Here is a 17,065-nt window from a genome sequence, read left to right on the forward strand (position 1 = left end):
CATTGAATTCAAGGATATTTTGGTACCTTTTGTACACACAATTTTTAATGGTATGTTTACAACAGGTCATTTTCCACATATACTGTGTGAGTCTCTCATTGTACCAATATATAAAAAGGGTAGGACAACTGATCCTGCCAATTATAGAGGAATTAGTTTAATTAGTTGTATGACAAAACTTTTTACTTCAATTTTGAATAAGAGATTTATGTCATGGGCCGAGAGAAATGATGTTATTACAGACGCACAGTTCGGGTTTAGACCATTTCATAGTACTGTTGATGCCATTTTTGCATTACAAACAATTGTGAACAAATATCTCTCGAAAAAATGTAGATTGTATTGCGGCTTCGTAGATTTCAAGCGTGCCTTTGACACAGTGGATAGGGTTAAAATGTGGAATAAAATTTCAATGTATGGAATCAGAGGTAAACCTCTGAAGATTTTACGTTCACTTTATAATAATATTAAGTCTTGTGTTTTATTAGATGGTAAGTTATCAGATTTTTTTGTGAATAATCTTGGTGTTTTACAATGGGAAATAATTTCCCCTCTCCTTTTTTCCCTTTATGTCAATGATTGCGAAATGGAATTTTTAAGCAATGGAAATACTCCAATTGAATTACAAGAGCTATCCTTATTTTTACTGATGTACGCAGACGACATGGTTATTTTTGCTCAGTCTGCTGCTGACTTACAGTCAATGTTGAATACTTTAGAAAATTATACAGAGAAATGGTCGTTAACGGTTAATGTAAACAAAACAAAAATAATGGTTTTTAGAAATGGGGGAATTTTGCGAACAGAAGATGTGTGGTTTTATAAGTGTGAACAAATTGAAGTAGTGAACAGTTTTTGTTATCTAGGACTTTTGTTGAATTACAATGGCAAATTTCATGTTACGCAGAAACAATTGTCATTACAATGTATAAAGGCGCTTTTTGCACTGAAAAGGAAATGTTGTAATATGAGTCTTAATTTTACTACGCTTTTGTCCCTTTTTGACACTTATGTAGGAAGCATTGCTTACTACGGTTGTGAAGTCTGGGGCTTTCATTCTGCCCCAGATATAGAAAAAATTCATCTTAATTATTGTAAAAACATACTTAATGTGAAAAGGGGCACATCTAATGCAGTTATTTATTGTGAATTGGGCAGAATGCCTCTGCAATGTATCAGAAAAATACGTATTTTAAGATATTGGATGAAACTTTTATCATCAAGAAATTGCATTTTGAATTCATGTTATGTTAATATGTATAATGAAACTTTAGGTAAAAACAAATGTAAAAACTGGGCTGCAGAGATCAAGAATATGTTAACAAGTATTGGGCTAATGAACTTATGGGAAAACCAATTTTTTGAAAAGCCAGAAATTATTTTAACGATCGCCAAGCAACGTATTTTTGATAATTTTAAACAGTCTTTACTAGCTGACATAAATGCCTCTTCCAAATGTACAATCTATAGATATTTAGTTGATCATTGTACCTTGCAGTCATATCTAACAAAAAGAATTCCTTTACAATATAAGAAAGTTATATGTAAATTAAGATTATCATCCCATTGTCTTACCATCGAAACTGGCAGATTTAACAATGTTCCATTACAAAGACGTTTATGTCCTCTATGTACTTTAGATATAGAAGATTAATATCATTTTATATTGAAATGTCCCTATTACTGTAACTTAAGAGAAAAATTCCTTAAGAAGTTTTATTATATTAAACCCTCTGTCTTTAAATTAATTCTATTATTGTCAACACAAAATGTAAAGGATTTGTGTAATTTAGGTAAATATATTAAGAATGCTTTTGTAATCAGAAAACTTCATGTATAAACTTGCCTTTTTCAAGTGACCAGTATATGTATTATAACATGTGTATATTAATTGTATATGTCTATGAGCTGTACAGCTGTTGACTAATAAACAATACAATATGTTCATGTACCAGTGTATTCTGTGCATATAAGCGTAGAGTGATTTCCCGTCAATGCAATGGTTTCACACCTTTGTGTTAAACAATTGGGACTAAAGTCAAGTACAATTTACATGTACTTTCACAGTCATTAAAACGTTGAAGAGGTGGAGGGGGCGGTTACGAAAAACGGTATTCGCAGCTGATACTACATGTACATTTGTGTTGTAGCTTCATATTGAACTCGCATAAAATAATGTCAATATAATTTAGTATTTTAAGGGTTGAGTATAATTTTCATATCATGCCGTTGACCGTAGGTAAACGTTTGCCTGTCACGGACTAGATTAATTGTCTTGAGCATCGAGAGAAAGCCGTAAAACGAGCTACAAACTGATATGGATTAAAACATTTTTGTAGTCGGAAATGTTTAAAATCATTAAAAAATCGAAAAATAATGTTTTATAGTTCTAACCCTCTCCGTCATGTAGATTACATTATAAAAATGACTAAATATTTTTGAAATAATAGGTATATCACCAGTTACATGAAAATTATTACGGGTGCAGATGATTCTTTAATTAAATATCTCTAAAATAATCGATAAGGAGTTTTGAAAACGTGCATTTAAAATACGTAATCATTTTAATGTGTGAAATGAAAACAATACATCAGACATGGCTAGTATAGAATGACTCTCAGTGTTAGGTGGCCGTCTAATTGTCTAATAGCATACAGGTAAAAATCTCCGATCACCTTGTACAACGGTAGGTCACACCGCCGCGGTTTAAACATGGCTGCAGCGAGGACCGCGATGAATTAACCGCGATGGTGTAACGCGGAAAGGATTAAATAACCGCGGGGGGAGCGCGGTCAAATACGGGATCCGCGTTGACGGTACTGTATTGTCTAGTAAATCATTTTTCTTTTTTTGAAAGGATGAAACGTCAATGTTTTATATGAGTATTAGCTGATATTGATCATTTCATGCATTTTTTTTTTAATCTTTAAAATTAACACTTTGAACGTTGTCCTCTGATTTTTGTGTTTGATTTTTCCCCAATTGTAACACTTGAATTATATAATCGAATTCTATGTTTTAAAAATTGCTAAAAAGACTTTGCTGTAAAAAAAAAAAACACAACCAGATCATCATCAAGAAAGAAAGGTACACCTTCATGTTGTCTTTCAGCCCTCTAAAAATGATGGATATAGTATTATTTTTTTTCTCAAAATATCTACGATCACAGGGCGAAAAACCATCTTTAAGCAAGTCCTTAAAGGTGGCTTAAAGGTGACTTAAAGTAGCTTAAAGGCTATACAACCTTTAAGCCGCCTTTAAGTCACCTTTAAGCAAGTGCTTATAGGTCCTTAATGTCCAAACTTCTTTAAGCCACCTTTAAGCCACCTTTAAGCCACCTTTAAGCCATCTTTAAGCATCTTTAAGTGGCATTTACGCTCTTTTTACACTGTCTTTAAGTGGCCTTTAAGTCAATATTGATCAAGCTGAACAATAAAAACATATATTAAATGCAAAAGCTCTTTTATGGAGATGGGAGAGGGTCATCCGAGTGATAATATAATTTCAAAGGAAGGTGGGGGGGGGGGGTTTCAAGCGGTTTTAATCGTTGCTCCATTAAACACAGATCGCTATCATCAGCACCGCTCCGATGGACACAGATTGCCGTTATAAAATTCTTTATAATTTTTTGGGGGTTTCAAAATTATTGTAGGGATGAGCGCAGTCTCTGTATCTTAATATGTGCATAAAACTAATTAAAGTATGTTTGTTTCCTATTATAAATTAATCGGTGAAAAAAATCTCTCTCTCTCTCTCTCTCTCTCTCTCTCTCTCTCTCTCTCTCTCTCTCTCTCTCTCTCTCTCTCTCTCTGTTCCTCCGGTTATTAAACAAAATAAAGATAATGAACCAAAAATGCATGATTTAATTTGATAATCGGTTTAAGGTTTGTATTTTTTTTTTTCTATTTTCATTATTTCTAACTCTAGATCTGCTAGATACATGTTAAAGATGAAAAGACTCTCAACTGCCTTTGTTATATCGGGCAGGATATTACTGCTTTGTTTGTCTAGACATAGTTTTGTTCGTTTGTGTATATCTAATTAGAGTCTATTGTTTGTCCAACTTAAGAAAACCCCTAGAACTAACACAGAATATACAAGATATACACAACAGTTGTGTCGTGTGCCCAGGTGCATGTTTGTGTATATCTAATTAAAGTCTATTGTTTGTCCAACTTAAGAAAACCCCTGGAACTAACACAGAATATACAAGATATACACAACAGGTGTGTCGTGTGCCGAGGTGCACGTCAGGGTTTCTAAAGGCGTTGAATCTTAGTATGTACGAGTATACGATAAGTCTAGTGAATACAAATTATTTTACATTTGTAATTCATTTTCAAAGTATTATTTCCTAGCTCTGGGTTTCAAAGATGTTACGTCTACAAATTAACGATACATGTATGTAAGAGTAAAATCTTGAGGCTAATTAATTAATTAATGTACCGGTGATCATAAATAGGGGTTGATTATTTAAATATATGTATAAGGGTAAATATGTCAAATATACCCGGCCTGGCACATCATACAATTGTATATACAAGTCATTTGCAATTGCCACATGCAGTAAATACGTCACCGGTAATTGGTAATTTTGTTTGTTATAGAATTGATAGTTTAAAAATCTTGTACATACAATTACATGTAAATATTTAAACATATTGGAACGGCGCCGCGATCATGAAAACCGGGAAATTGCGGGAAATTGAACAAATACCCTAATAGTATCAATGCATTTCATAAAAGAAATGATTTCATTTTCTTTCTTACATTTTTATAGCTATAAATTAGATGAACGTATATCTACTCGGTTTAAATTTATTAACTAAGAAAGCCTACTATAGTGAACCTAACGGTTTCCATTTAGGTATAATATATTTTTGTTCACTGAAGACCAAGTTCCGTATTTCATTCTAAATACACGCATGCATGTAATTTATAAATTAGATATAATTGATTGTTACAAACTGAATGGTTTGTCAAAATCTTTTCAAGTAAACACATTCAATACAGTGATTCAATATCCACTGATATATAGGATATAAAAACGCTCATATATATGTAAGTTGCCGTGGCGCAGAGGAAGTATGGTGATGCTAGTAAACTTAGGGTCCCGGGTTCAATTCTCGCCGTGGCCGGTTTTTTTTTTGGTTGTTTTTTTTTCATTTTTCTTTCTAGAACAAAAACCGTTTTAATACCTTTTCTTTCATAAAGTTAATACATTTTGTTGGAAATTAAGCACAATATTGAAATAAAATTGTTTTAATGGCTTAAAGGTGGCCCAAAGGTAGCTTAAAGGTGGCTTAAAGGTGGCATAAAGAAGTTTGGACATTAAGGACCTATAAGTTGTCCTTAAAGGTGGCTTAAAGGTGGCTTAAAGATAGTCTTTAAGCTGGTTTTAAGCCATCTTTACGCTTTCTTTAAGCCATCTTTAAGCAACACATATAGCTTAAAGGTAGCTTAAAGGTGGCTTGAAGATCGTCTTTAAGCTACCTTTAAGCATATTTAAGCTATCTTTAAGGAGAACTTAAAGATGGTCATTCATCCTGTGGATATCGATAATCTGTCGCTGACTCGTTAAAATAATTATGTGAACCCAAATGTTCTTTATTAACCACTAGATTTTTGTTTTTTTTTTAATTTTTGTAACTTATATTGTAACTATGCTGCGTTAATGAAATACACCACAAATGCTGTTATTTGTAGTTGTTTTCTTATTGTCAAAAAAAAAAAAGGCTACAAAAATTAGGTCCTTACATGGGTCGAATACCTTATAGTTCACTGTGATTTGACTCTCCTAAAAATTCTGTACAATTTGATGGAGTTTTTTTTAAAGAGATCATACATACAGATGTATATTTGATACAATAACAACACTGTCAACAATTCAAAAATGATATATTAAGATCGCAAAAGGTTCGTCAACTTTGGTAACAAATGCAGATGAAATTGATATTTCTTTTTAAAATTCTTTATTAAATAATTCTTCAAGATACAATCATTATTACTCACTTTCGCGAATTATCTTATCGATGTGACATCACAGTTTTGATAATTAAATCTAGACTACTATAAATATTGCTTACAGTGTCTATTTGAACAAAAAACCTATAACAGAATATTAAGATATTTCTAATGGTGGTCGCCCGCTTGGACACGTGGGTTCTCTCCGGGTACTCCGGCTTCTTCCCACACCAATGACCCCCACGCGTTAACATCTGTACCAACGAGAGGTATCAATATAAGTTGTAGAACTTGCTTATCAATCGTTGTAAAATAAATAAAGTTCAGTTTTTTTTCTAATGCTTTGAGAATCACATATCGTTGATACAAGTACCTTTGTTATGATGATTCAATTCAAAAATCATTGCAACTAATTTCGCAGTAATTTCATTCAACGTTAGTTCAAATTATACGAACTACATGCACTTGAGAACTTTTTGGATTATTATTTCATAAAACATTTTATTGTCTTTTTTATTTGACAGGAAGATGAGGTGAGTCATTAAATATTTGATTAATTAGATTGTATCAATTTATGATTATTTGCAATATGAAATTTTCACTCACTTTCGCAGCATTGTTAAGGCGTCCCGATGCGAAAATACGGCTGGAAAACGATATTATTTGAATCATGGCAAAAATAATTTTACCGGGAGTATTTCTTTAAATCTATGTTACATTTACTCAGCTATGTTAAGGAAGGTCTAAGAATTCTACCACATGTGATTTCGAAAAATTTGCATAAGCCCCGCCCCTTATCCATCAGATTTTAGGAGATATGGGTATTTCGGTAATTAACAAACATCTACAAAAATGAATATGACTGTCGTCATGAGAAAAGGGCCCTTAAGGTCAAAATTTCACACACTCACTTTTTTGTCAATTCTGATTAGTCAACTCTTTCTGAATACAAATATACTAAGATATCCAAGATCTTGTGTATTTTAAGTATTTTATGACAATTTTAGTAAAAGATGTTAACACGACTTTGACGTAGCTCGTCGAAGACGTCACGAACGTCATTTTTTTTTTTGCATTAATTTTTTTCTTCTATACTTCCTTTCATCATCTTTAATTGTTTGAAGTAGAATAAAATTTTCTACAATTCTCGATTTTTTTGGCAATTTTTACAAAAGAGATCAAAACATTTTGAATATCAAGATATAGTTAATGTTCTGCACACTCCTGATGACTCCACATGCAATACCCCCCCCCCCCCCCCTTTCCCGAACATAAGATAGATCGTTAAAGGATATCTAAGAAAAACAAATATCAAACTTCTTCCCAACCTTTAAATAAATCAAAGTTATTTAAGCTGCCGAGAAGCAAATTAAATAAGCAAACATGTAACAAACATAAAGATGGGTCAAATTGGATGCCTATGTTTCCACAATTGCGGGGCACTGTCAAATTGCATACACGAATTTATTTTCAAAAAGAGAAATATTTCTTTTTAATAAACCTTTTGCAAGGAAATTTTATCGCATATTTACTGATATTACTTTTTAAGTATCTTCATAATTCTGATTCAAGTGTAAAATCAATTATAGCTGTTTTTGAAACTCGGATGTTATGGTGTTGAATTATTGTCATGATTTCTTTTCTCTTTTATACGTTATCAGCACTTAATTCTTATAAAATTACCGATGGAAAAAAAACTTATATTTATAGATTAAAATTTGCATCCACTAAGTATGATTCCCTCCATTTCTTACTTAAATTGATTGTAATTCTCAGCTGTATAGGAACAGACAGGACTGAAATCTACTCGGTCCAGTTCTAACCCCGCAGTTTACCGATCGGTCAAAATCTTCAGCAACCTATATAAAATCACGGATTGCATGATGATGCCAAACTCAAATTCCCATATAAGATGCTTTGGCTACAGCTTTAATCTAACGTACCGGTGTACATTAACAATAATCTAGTGACTTTTACTTACTTTTAACGATCAATTCAATTCATTTATTTATTAAATGAAAGATGTGAATATAAACAATAAAATGCTTTCTTCGGTGATACGTGTGGGCTATAAATATAGCCTCATTATAGAACGCGAGTTATGTTAATTTTTTCGGTATTGATCGCTACTTTTTGTTTATGTTTATATATACTCGTACACGCCTAATTAAGTGTATCAAATAACTGAAGACAGACCAACAAAATACAAAAGTCACCCCACGTGCTGAATCTACACGTCTATTCAATCGCTTTGAAAGTTCACACGTACCATTGTATTTTTTTGATGCGATTTTTATAAACCATAATCGTATCGTTGAAATAATTAATTATATATAAGCATTGTTTACTTTTTCTAAATGCAAGATTACAAATAAATTTCAATAAGACATCTGCATTAATTATGTCCATTCTTTTGCACTAATTGGTAAAACAGTGCCGATAGACGTAGCTTATACTCAGTGAGAAGTAAAATTTTTACATGTTGACTAAATTTAATTTTCTTATTATCGATGTTACACGATTAATGAATAAATCTCTCTCTCTCTCACACACTCTTTTCTCTCTCTCTCTCTCTCTCTCTCTCTCTCTCTCTCTCTCTCTCTCTCTCTCTCTCTCTCTCTCTCTCTGAATACAAATATCGGCCAAGTGATTATCAATTTTAAACAAAATGACAAATTAAATGATAGACGTTTATAGAGTGCATAAAGTTGCATACGTTATTCCGAAGTTTTAAGAAATATCGCGATTCTCGGATTTTTTTTATTGCTGTACATTGTAACAAACACGCATAAACATTAACTTCAGTATCATCGAAATCTGTTTCCTGCATAAAGAAGAAAAGATGAGAAACCATCATCTATGAAGGTGAATTGCACGGCCATGCATGTTATTGTAAATGTAGCACATGTAGTGTTTATATTTATCGATAAACATTGATTCATAAAATGGCAATTCTATCGACTTGATATCAAACGTATAGTAGTATAATGATTTCGTTTACAAACCTTTTTAAGGAATTTTGAATCATGTACATAACTGATTTGAGATGAATATAATCATATAAAATGCTATAAATCCATGTAAATGTGGTGAGTTTTTAGGCATGTTATGACTGGGTTTTTTTTATGTAAGTTAGCTCAAAAAGTACAAACAACATGAGGATTTGGGTTGTTAAATTGCAAAAGAAAACAAAATGTGTTGCGCTCAAATAATAAACAAGTTTTTCATTCGTACAGGTATATATACTTTTGTGTTGTTTCATTAAAGGCACTTTACATGAAAATGTCACTAAGAATCAGATTTTTCTATGAAATCAAATGCAATATATCAGAGTAGATTTTTACGCTGTCAAAATATTTCTTTAACTCTTCTAATCCGTTAGTTATAGCTTTTTAATTCATTAAATAATTTCAAAATTTGATCGCAAATTCTTAAATTGTAATAGAATATGCGAGAATTTATTTTGTATGTTGACAGCAGCACTATGATTGAGACATAGCCCTTCTGTCGTGTTCCTTCCGACTTATTTTTAAAAAAGTGTAGAATCGTCTCAAGGTGAACTCCAAACTCATGATTTGAAATATGACTTGTATTGTTTCACAGGTAACAGTTGGATTTGAACAATACTGCTCTGCATCGATTCGGTATGTCTCAGCCTTCAACCCCTCTTATAAACAACGAGTGTGCAATGTAGTTTTTTTTTACTGTATTAAATCATACATGTATTGCTCATGCAAACTTAAGTTGTATAATTTTACTCAGATTACTTTATAAATCATCATCGGAAATCTACCACAAGTCTCGCATTCAATTATACGCGTATGCGAGACGGGTATTTGCTTTCTAACACTTATTTATATAAAAAAAAGTGATTTCTAATTAGAGCATATTTTCAGCACACACTAGAATGTAAATTGTGGTGTTTTAGATTCATAGCGGATACAAAAGCAGCAATTTTACGACGTCTCAGCATCAATTTGTATGCAATATTACGCGTTCGAAATGTGTATAATATATTGACGTTACATGTGTATATTTCATTTATCAAATGTTTATTTTTTTAATCAACATGTAATATTTGACTTAAAAAAAATATTAATCGCAGTATAAAAACAAGGCCAGACTCTAGTTATGCAGAAATCACAACAAAGACGCAGAAAAAAATAGAGACAGAAAATCAAAAAAAAACTGCGTTTAGAATGCCGCAACTTTGACGTCGTTTTCTGAGCATTGTGACGTCAAAAGATAAGGGCCCTTTTCTCATGACGGCAGTCATATGATTAATTATTAGGTTTGAATGGTTCAAGAAAGGTGTACTGAAATAAAATCATAAACTATTCTTTATATCTCGCGAAATCATGAAATTCCTAAGTCGTCTGATGACGTATCGAGGCTGACTACGTCACATCGGCGCTTGCAGCTGTGATCAGAATAAACATGTGGACTTCAGTGATATATCTCGGAATTTACTCGTTTACAACCAGCGTGGACAGAAATCGGCATAGGATTCAACTGAACAAGGTAGGATGTATCTGTACTTCCCCTAGATATTGTTTTATATTATTTAATATTGTTGGATGGAACGGAAACGAAGTGAAATTCCTCGGCTTAGATTTTGTATACTTGTTTACATTTGTTTTTCATGTAATATTGTGTTCAAACATCAGTTTGGTGACTCAGTCAGGCAAAGTAATTGTTCTGCGTTTCGCTAGTTTTGATCATAAAGAGCGTTGAGGCTTATTGTAGCTTTTTACTGTTCTCATATCGCGATAATATTAGATCGCATTTCCTCCATGTTCAAAGTACACAATAAAAAGGCCATGGCCAAACACTGTATGTGCTAGCACTACAAAGATTACTGTGAGGATCTGAAATGATTATAGACAAGATTGTAATGTTGTTTAAGTAAATCGAAATGTGTTATTTTATTCAGCCTTCTTTTATGAAGATCTAAATAATTTTATTTAAGAACAAATTAAAGTGTGTTCAAACTGAATTTCCACACATTTTAAAAAATAAACATTTGACTATGCCTGTTGTAATATCCCTGAAATTGAAACCGCCATGCCATAAATATGCCCAATAATAGAGTAATGTTTCATTTTCATGTTATCTTTAACACAATAGCTTCCTAATTATGACACATTATTCATTTTCAGGGTTACTTAGGCAGTAGATGGTCCACTGAAAACACTTCTTGGGATGTTGATAAAAAGTAGGTACTACAAATGTATATAAATATTTCTTTTACTCACCAACTTCAACTTCATGCATAGTTTGTTGTTTTTTAATATCATATTGATAAAGATACTAATGTAACCTATTATAATAATTTGCATTGATTTCTGTTGAAATGAAATTTGAAATTGATATATATTCATCATTTCAGGTATTGGTTTTCTTATCAACTGGACTACCTCCTAATATCAAAAAGACAGAAGAGAAGAACATGTAGTGTGCAAGAAGAATTGCCAATTTCCATAAATTACACATTATGACTGAAAAATACTAAAAATCAGAAAACACTAGTCTTGTTGAACAGTTTGCCACAGGAAAGCAATCTCTATAGTATTTGTAAAGTTGATTATCAAAATGAATTCTTGATAATATTGATATATTGTTTCTTCTTGCTTTCTTTAATTAGTACTAAAATATCAATTATGATTAAAAGTAAACCTGATTATACATTAAAAGAATTTATTCACCAGCATAGTAACATAAATTATTATGAAATATAAATGTGTAAATTACAAACTCAACACTTACACCCCCCCCCCCCAAATAAAGGCAACTGATGGAATTATTTTTTTCCAATTTCAACAATTTTATAATGATGATTGGTGTGAACAGAAACAACATTTTAACATTATTTTAGTGAAATTCACAGCGTTAAATTATTTTAAGAATGAAAATTAAAATCATGATCTTAGTCAGTGTTGGGTTTGAATTTCACGCAAATGACGCTGAAAGTAAAGTGGGTCAGATAAAATGCAGTAGTGCAAGGGCATACACTTGATCAAATATATTGAGAATTTCCATGTCTTACCATTGTACCCCTATTATATCAAAAAGTGCTGGGAGCTGTAAGAAGTCGCTACGCATTTCATATAAATAAGCGTTAATTGCAGGAAATCCCAGTAAATTGCTGTTCATACACTGTTTACATTGAATTTAATAATTGTTCTTACTTGAATATTTTAAGCTCCCAGAACCTTTCGAAATTTTGAAGGTTCATTTTACAAGTTAGAAACAGAAATAACTATATTTGTTGATGTTATGCCCTTGCACTTCGCATTTTTTCGTATTATTCCTTGTTCATCTATTTTTAGCAGTATCACGTGACAGGGTATTCCCAAGAGACTGAAAAATTACTCATTCGATAACAAATTATTTAATTTGTATAATCGATAAAATATCACTTTGTTTAACAAATGTTTGGAGTAGAATACCAAGATTGTTCAAAGGCTAACATTTTATGTGTTAAAATATCGCTATTTTTGAATGGACGCCCTTAACATAGCTGAGTATTGACATCGATGTTAAACATTATATTTGATGCATTTTTGTGACGTCATTTGTACTTCGTAATCACGTGACAGGCGAATCCTAATATTGCAAATGATCTAGTTAAAACGCATCGGCGCAGGTGATTAATGACATTAAATCATACATATTTTTAAGAAAAATCCTTTGTTAAGTCATAAACTTTGAAGTTCTTGCTTGGGAAAGAAATAGATATTTCGTTTATAGAAGATATTGTTGAAACATTCCACAAAATCATCAAAATAATGCACATTTTTACTAATCAAAAGCGATTTACAAAAAAATGGGGTAAATCCGTAGGTTTCCGCAGCACGATTCACATTGGTACTTATATTCTCTACCAATTTTACGTAAACTATTCTAAAATTGTGTTGATCTTTCACCTGCGCCAAGCTGGTTTTACATGCATTAAAATTTCTTCATTCAGTTGTTTACACGTAGCAGGGAGAGTCTCCAAACCACTAGTTTATAAATAGTCTTTAACTTAAAACGAAGCTTTAAAACTGCCGATTATTTGATACTGGTTTTTAATATGAATGAATTCTGTACGTCTAGAATTAACTGCAACATCTATATAAAAGAAACATGCGGTATTATACTGGTTTGATATAATTCACTTGTAACGTTAAGATACATTCCCTGAGAACTATCGACAGGAATGCAGATCGTGACGTCAAAGTTAATTATGACGTCATATCGTATGAAGTACAGACAAGTGACTTTCTACATATCGCATCGAGAAGCCTTAACATGCCCGCGTTCACGAATTATCATATCTATGTGACATCACAGTTATGATAATTGAATCAAGACTACTATAACTATTGTTTACAATGTCTATTTAAACAAAAAACCTATAAGCAGAATATTCAGATATTTCTAATGCTTTGAGAATCACATATTGTTGATACAAGTAAATTTGTTATAATGATTCAATTCAAAAATCCTAACAACTACTTTCGCAGTTATTCCATTCAACGTTGGTTAAATTTATATGAACTACATGAACTTGAGAACTTTTTGAATTATCATTTCATAAAACATTTTATTCTCTTTTTTGGACAGCCCAGTGAGGCGAATCATTAAATATTTTATTAATTAGATTGTATCATTTTATGATTCTTTGCAATATGAAAAAAAGATAAATATCCGAAACAAACATTGATGAATTGATAGAAATCCATATCTCCATTTTCATTGTTTATGTATAATTATCATTTACCGTTTAAATTCTGGCAGAACTTTCATTACCCTGACTTCCTTTGTTACGTTAATTCAATACAAAAACATATCATCTAAATAAATTGTTATTTCAATCAATGTCGGTGCATTTAATTTGTACGAACTACATAGACTTGGAACTTTTTTGTTTTTTTTTCTTATAAAATATTTTACTCTTCTTTTGACAGTTCATGGTGGTGAGTCATAAATCATAATCATTGATTAATCATTTTGATTGCAATTTGCTCAAACAAGAACACATTTTTTTTCTCACCTGAGCTATTCTGAACACATTTTGTCCGTCGTCCGTCTGTCTGTCCGTCTCTCCGTCTGTCCGTCCGTCCGTCTGTCCGTCTGTAAACTTTTTACATTTTGAACTTCTTCTCTAAAACCGCTTATCCAATTTCAACCAAATTTGGCACAAAGCATCCTTATGGGAGGGCAAATATAAATTGCAGAAATAAAAGTCTAATCTATATTCAAAGCGGTGAAAACCTTGAAACTGTAGAAAAAGGGGGTGCATTTTTAAAAATCTTCTTCTCAAGAACTACCGAGTCCATTTCAACGTAGTTTAGCATAATTTATCCTTATGGGAAGGCAAATATAAATTGCAAAAATCAAGTGCTAATTCTGTTTCAAATCTGAGTTATTACGAAAATAAGAATAAAGGAAAGGCGTGTTTCAATCAGTTTAATAGGTTCGGGATCGGCATACGGTAAAATGGGTAGGCAAGACTTGGCCTTAGCAAAACAAAAGATTGGCAGGTATTCATCTGCCAATCTCATTAAAATTTCAGGATATTTGATGGACCAGTATATTTGTATTTGCTGTGAATATTGCTGCAAAATAATGCGTATTTGGAATTGACGATTGCCGATCTGCCCCGGCTTTTATTTTGCCACGGCCCGGGTTTGCATACCCATTTTACCAAGACTTGTATTCCATACTTCTAAAACCAGGTTCTTTGTTTAAAGCAGCTATGACATTATACGAAAAAGGGTCGATCTGACTATGATAAATTTGTTTGCTATGCAGCAGTTCGCGTATGAAGGGAAATTTTTGAAACATGCAAAATATATTGGTGCCGATTTTGTGAAGTAAATTGAGGCTAAATATTTCAACGCGTTGACAGTTTTCACACATGACGTTGGTGTTAGCTTGTTCTGATTTTCGTTTCGTTTTCATTATTTATGCTTTGTAACCTGGGAACTATCGTCTGTATTTCGTGATTTTTACGTTCTAAATCAAACAGAGACTTCGGTAAATCAAACAGTTCACTGTTTACCTGCGCAAATTAAGCAAAATCTGATGTATCAAAAAAGTACTGAAATACAATTCATTCTTTCGGTAATTCGGCATTATCTTTTGCGTAATGGTAGATTAATGCAATAGGTTTTGTTGAGATGCTCGGCATTTTCTCGAGTTTATTCAGTTTAAATAGAGTTTGATATCGCTGACGGAAATATGTAGGTATATACATGTATATATATGATTCATTTCGAAAAAATAAATTGTGTTCTTTATTTGTTATAGTGCATGTTTCTTGTGTTTAATTGTTGACAATTTCTATTTACTAACCATATTTGAGTGTTAAGCTTCGAATTATAAGCAAGATACAGAGATTTGCTCACAATTCTATGTTTGTACACAGATCTTAAAAACTAAAGATTAAAAAAGTAAAAAAATGGTTAATATTTATGAAGAAAATTTTCAAAGTATGTTCTTCCAGAAACCAACTTAAACAACTTATTGTATTGTAAACTTAACCTTTTTTCGTCATTATTACTCCTACTGTACAAGTGATCCTGGACTGTGTTTGTGTTCATTGGTATAAACTGATTTTGAACCTCAAATACCAGTGAAATGGTCTTGAATGAATAAAAGAATTGAAAATCTTAGGCCATTTTTTTTCCATTTTAAATGCTAAATAGGAAATACCAAGTTAAAAATCTTAAGCTGAATGTAATAAACTCATGTGAACAAAATATGACTCAAACCTAGGCGAACTGTGAGCTCTGTATCTTGCTTATAATTCTACGATTGACGCTGAAATTTTGGTTGAACATTAGAAATTCTATATGAATTAGGGTATGTTAAATACTTGTACTAACAAAATAAAAGAATGATATTCTGTATATACCTACTCTCTGGGACCCCTTCTTTATACATTAAATAATGTGAAATCTACATCAATTTTGATAGTTTTTCAGACACGAGTAAATAAAAACGACATCTTTAAAACAGTTTCCATAGGTTTGACACATTTCTGTTGCGGGGATAAAGTAATTATCGCTATTCCTAAAAAAAGTATCACAGCGGAAAATTATCCTTGTTTGTACGCAAAGTAAATACCAGTCATTTAATTATAATGGAGAAGACAAATAAAATTGTTGAATGTTTTTAATTTGAGGAATTGAGTACATTGAGGTACAGTTTTCTTCTTCACATCTATACATGTAGGATTTTTTAAATAAAAAACAATAACTATTATATATTTTTTTTAAATACAATAACTAGTAAGTAGTTGATGAAAAAAAAATGTACCTATATGCTCTCATATATTTTGATCGCTTTACAAAGGGGGGGGGGGAATCAGAACGAACATATAGGGAATGGGAAGTTAACAACTTAACAGTGTACCCCTGCTAAATGTTTAGTTTATTATCTTGCGTAGGATTTTCTTATTCTGGTAAAATATAGTATTTCATGAAGGTTCAATGTCAAAGATTACGTGTATGCAAAAATAATTGTAAAATTCGAATACTTTACAATATTTATTTTTTGTTATTCTACCGATGGACCATATTGCACAATATCTTTTGAACGCCCGTTGTTGCTCAGGTGAGGGATGTGGCCCCATGGGCCTCTTGTTTTAAGTTTTGACTGTTCATTAATACATGTACTCTATTTTACATTTAGCTTTTTTTTTCATTTATATTACTTACATTGCATGTTGCTAAAAAACCATACATGCTACGATAATAATGTCGCTTGAAAAGTTGTTCTTCATTATTTTATCACTCTAATTAAGGTCTTCCGTTTCCAACGGAAGACCTTGTACTGATTCTGATGGTTCTTCTTCATTATAATTTTTCTTCTTCTAGACGTTTTTAAATCCTCAATAACTTTTTTGTTTGTCATCTGATTTCATTCAAATTTTCACGGTATGTTGAAAATTAAATTAGGTTTCTAAAGCACAAAAAAAATTGAAATCGCAACTTCCGGTTTTGAGTTATTCCCCTTTTTCTAAAATTTTAGGGGCGTTAGTTTCCAGACAAAGGCTCCGAAATGGTCCGTAGCAAATAATTTATAGTTAAAAATCTTTATTATTGACACT

At 31.8% G+C, this 17,065-nt stretch overlaps 1 long non-coding RNA gene across 1 annotated transcript; it reads left to right on the forward strand.

The window, feature by feature from the left end:
• The first annotated feature begins 10,260 nt into the window (after positions 1 to 10,260).
• On the forward strand, positions 10,261 to 11,510 carry LOC105323956 (uncharacterized). The gene is made up of 3 exons (XR_010712578.1): positions 10,261 to 10,485; positions 11,124 to 11,179; positions 11,354 to 11,510. It is a non-coding gene; the product is annotated as an uncharacterized lncRNA (long non-coding RNA).
• Positions 11,511 to 17,065: the final 5,555 nt, after the last annotated feature.

The sequence above is a fragment of the Magallana gigas genome, chromosome 4 (genome assembly GCF_963853765.1).
Source record: "Magallana gigas chromosome 4, xbMagGiga1.1, whole genome shotgun sequence".
Classification (NCBI taxonomy): domain Eukaryota; kingdom Metazoa; phylum Mollusca; class Bivalvia; order Ostreida; family Ostreidae; genus Magallana; species Magallana gigas.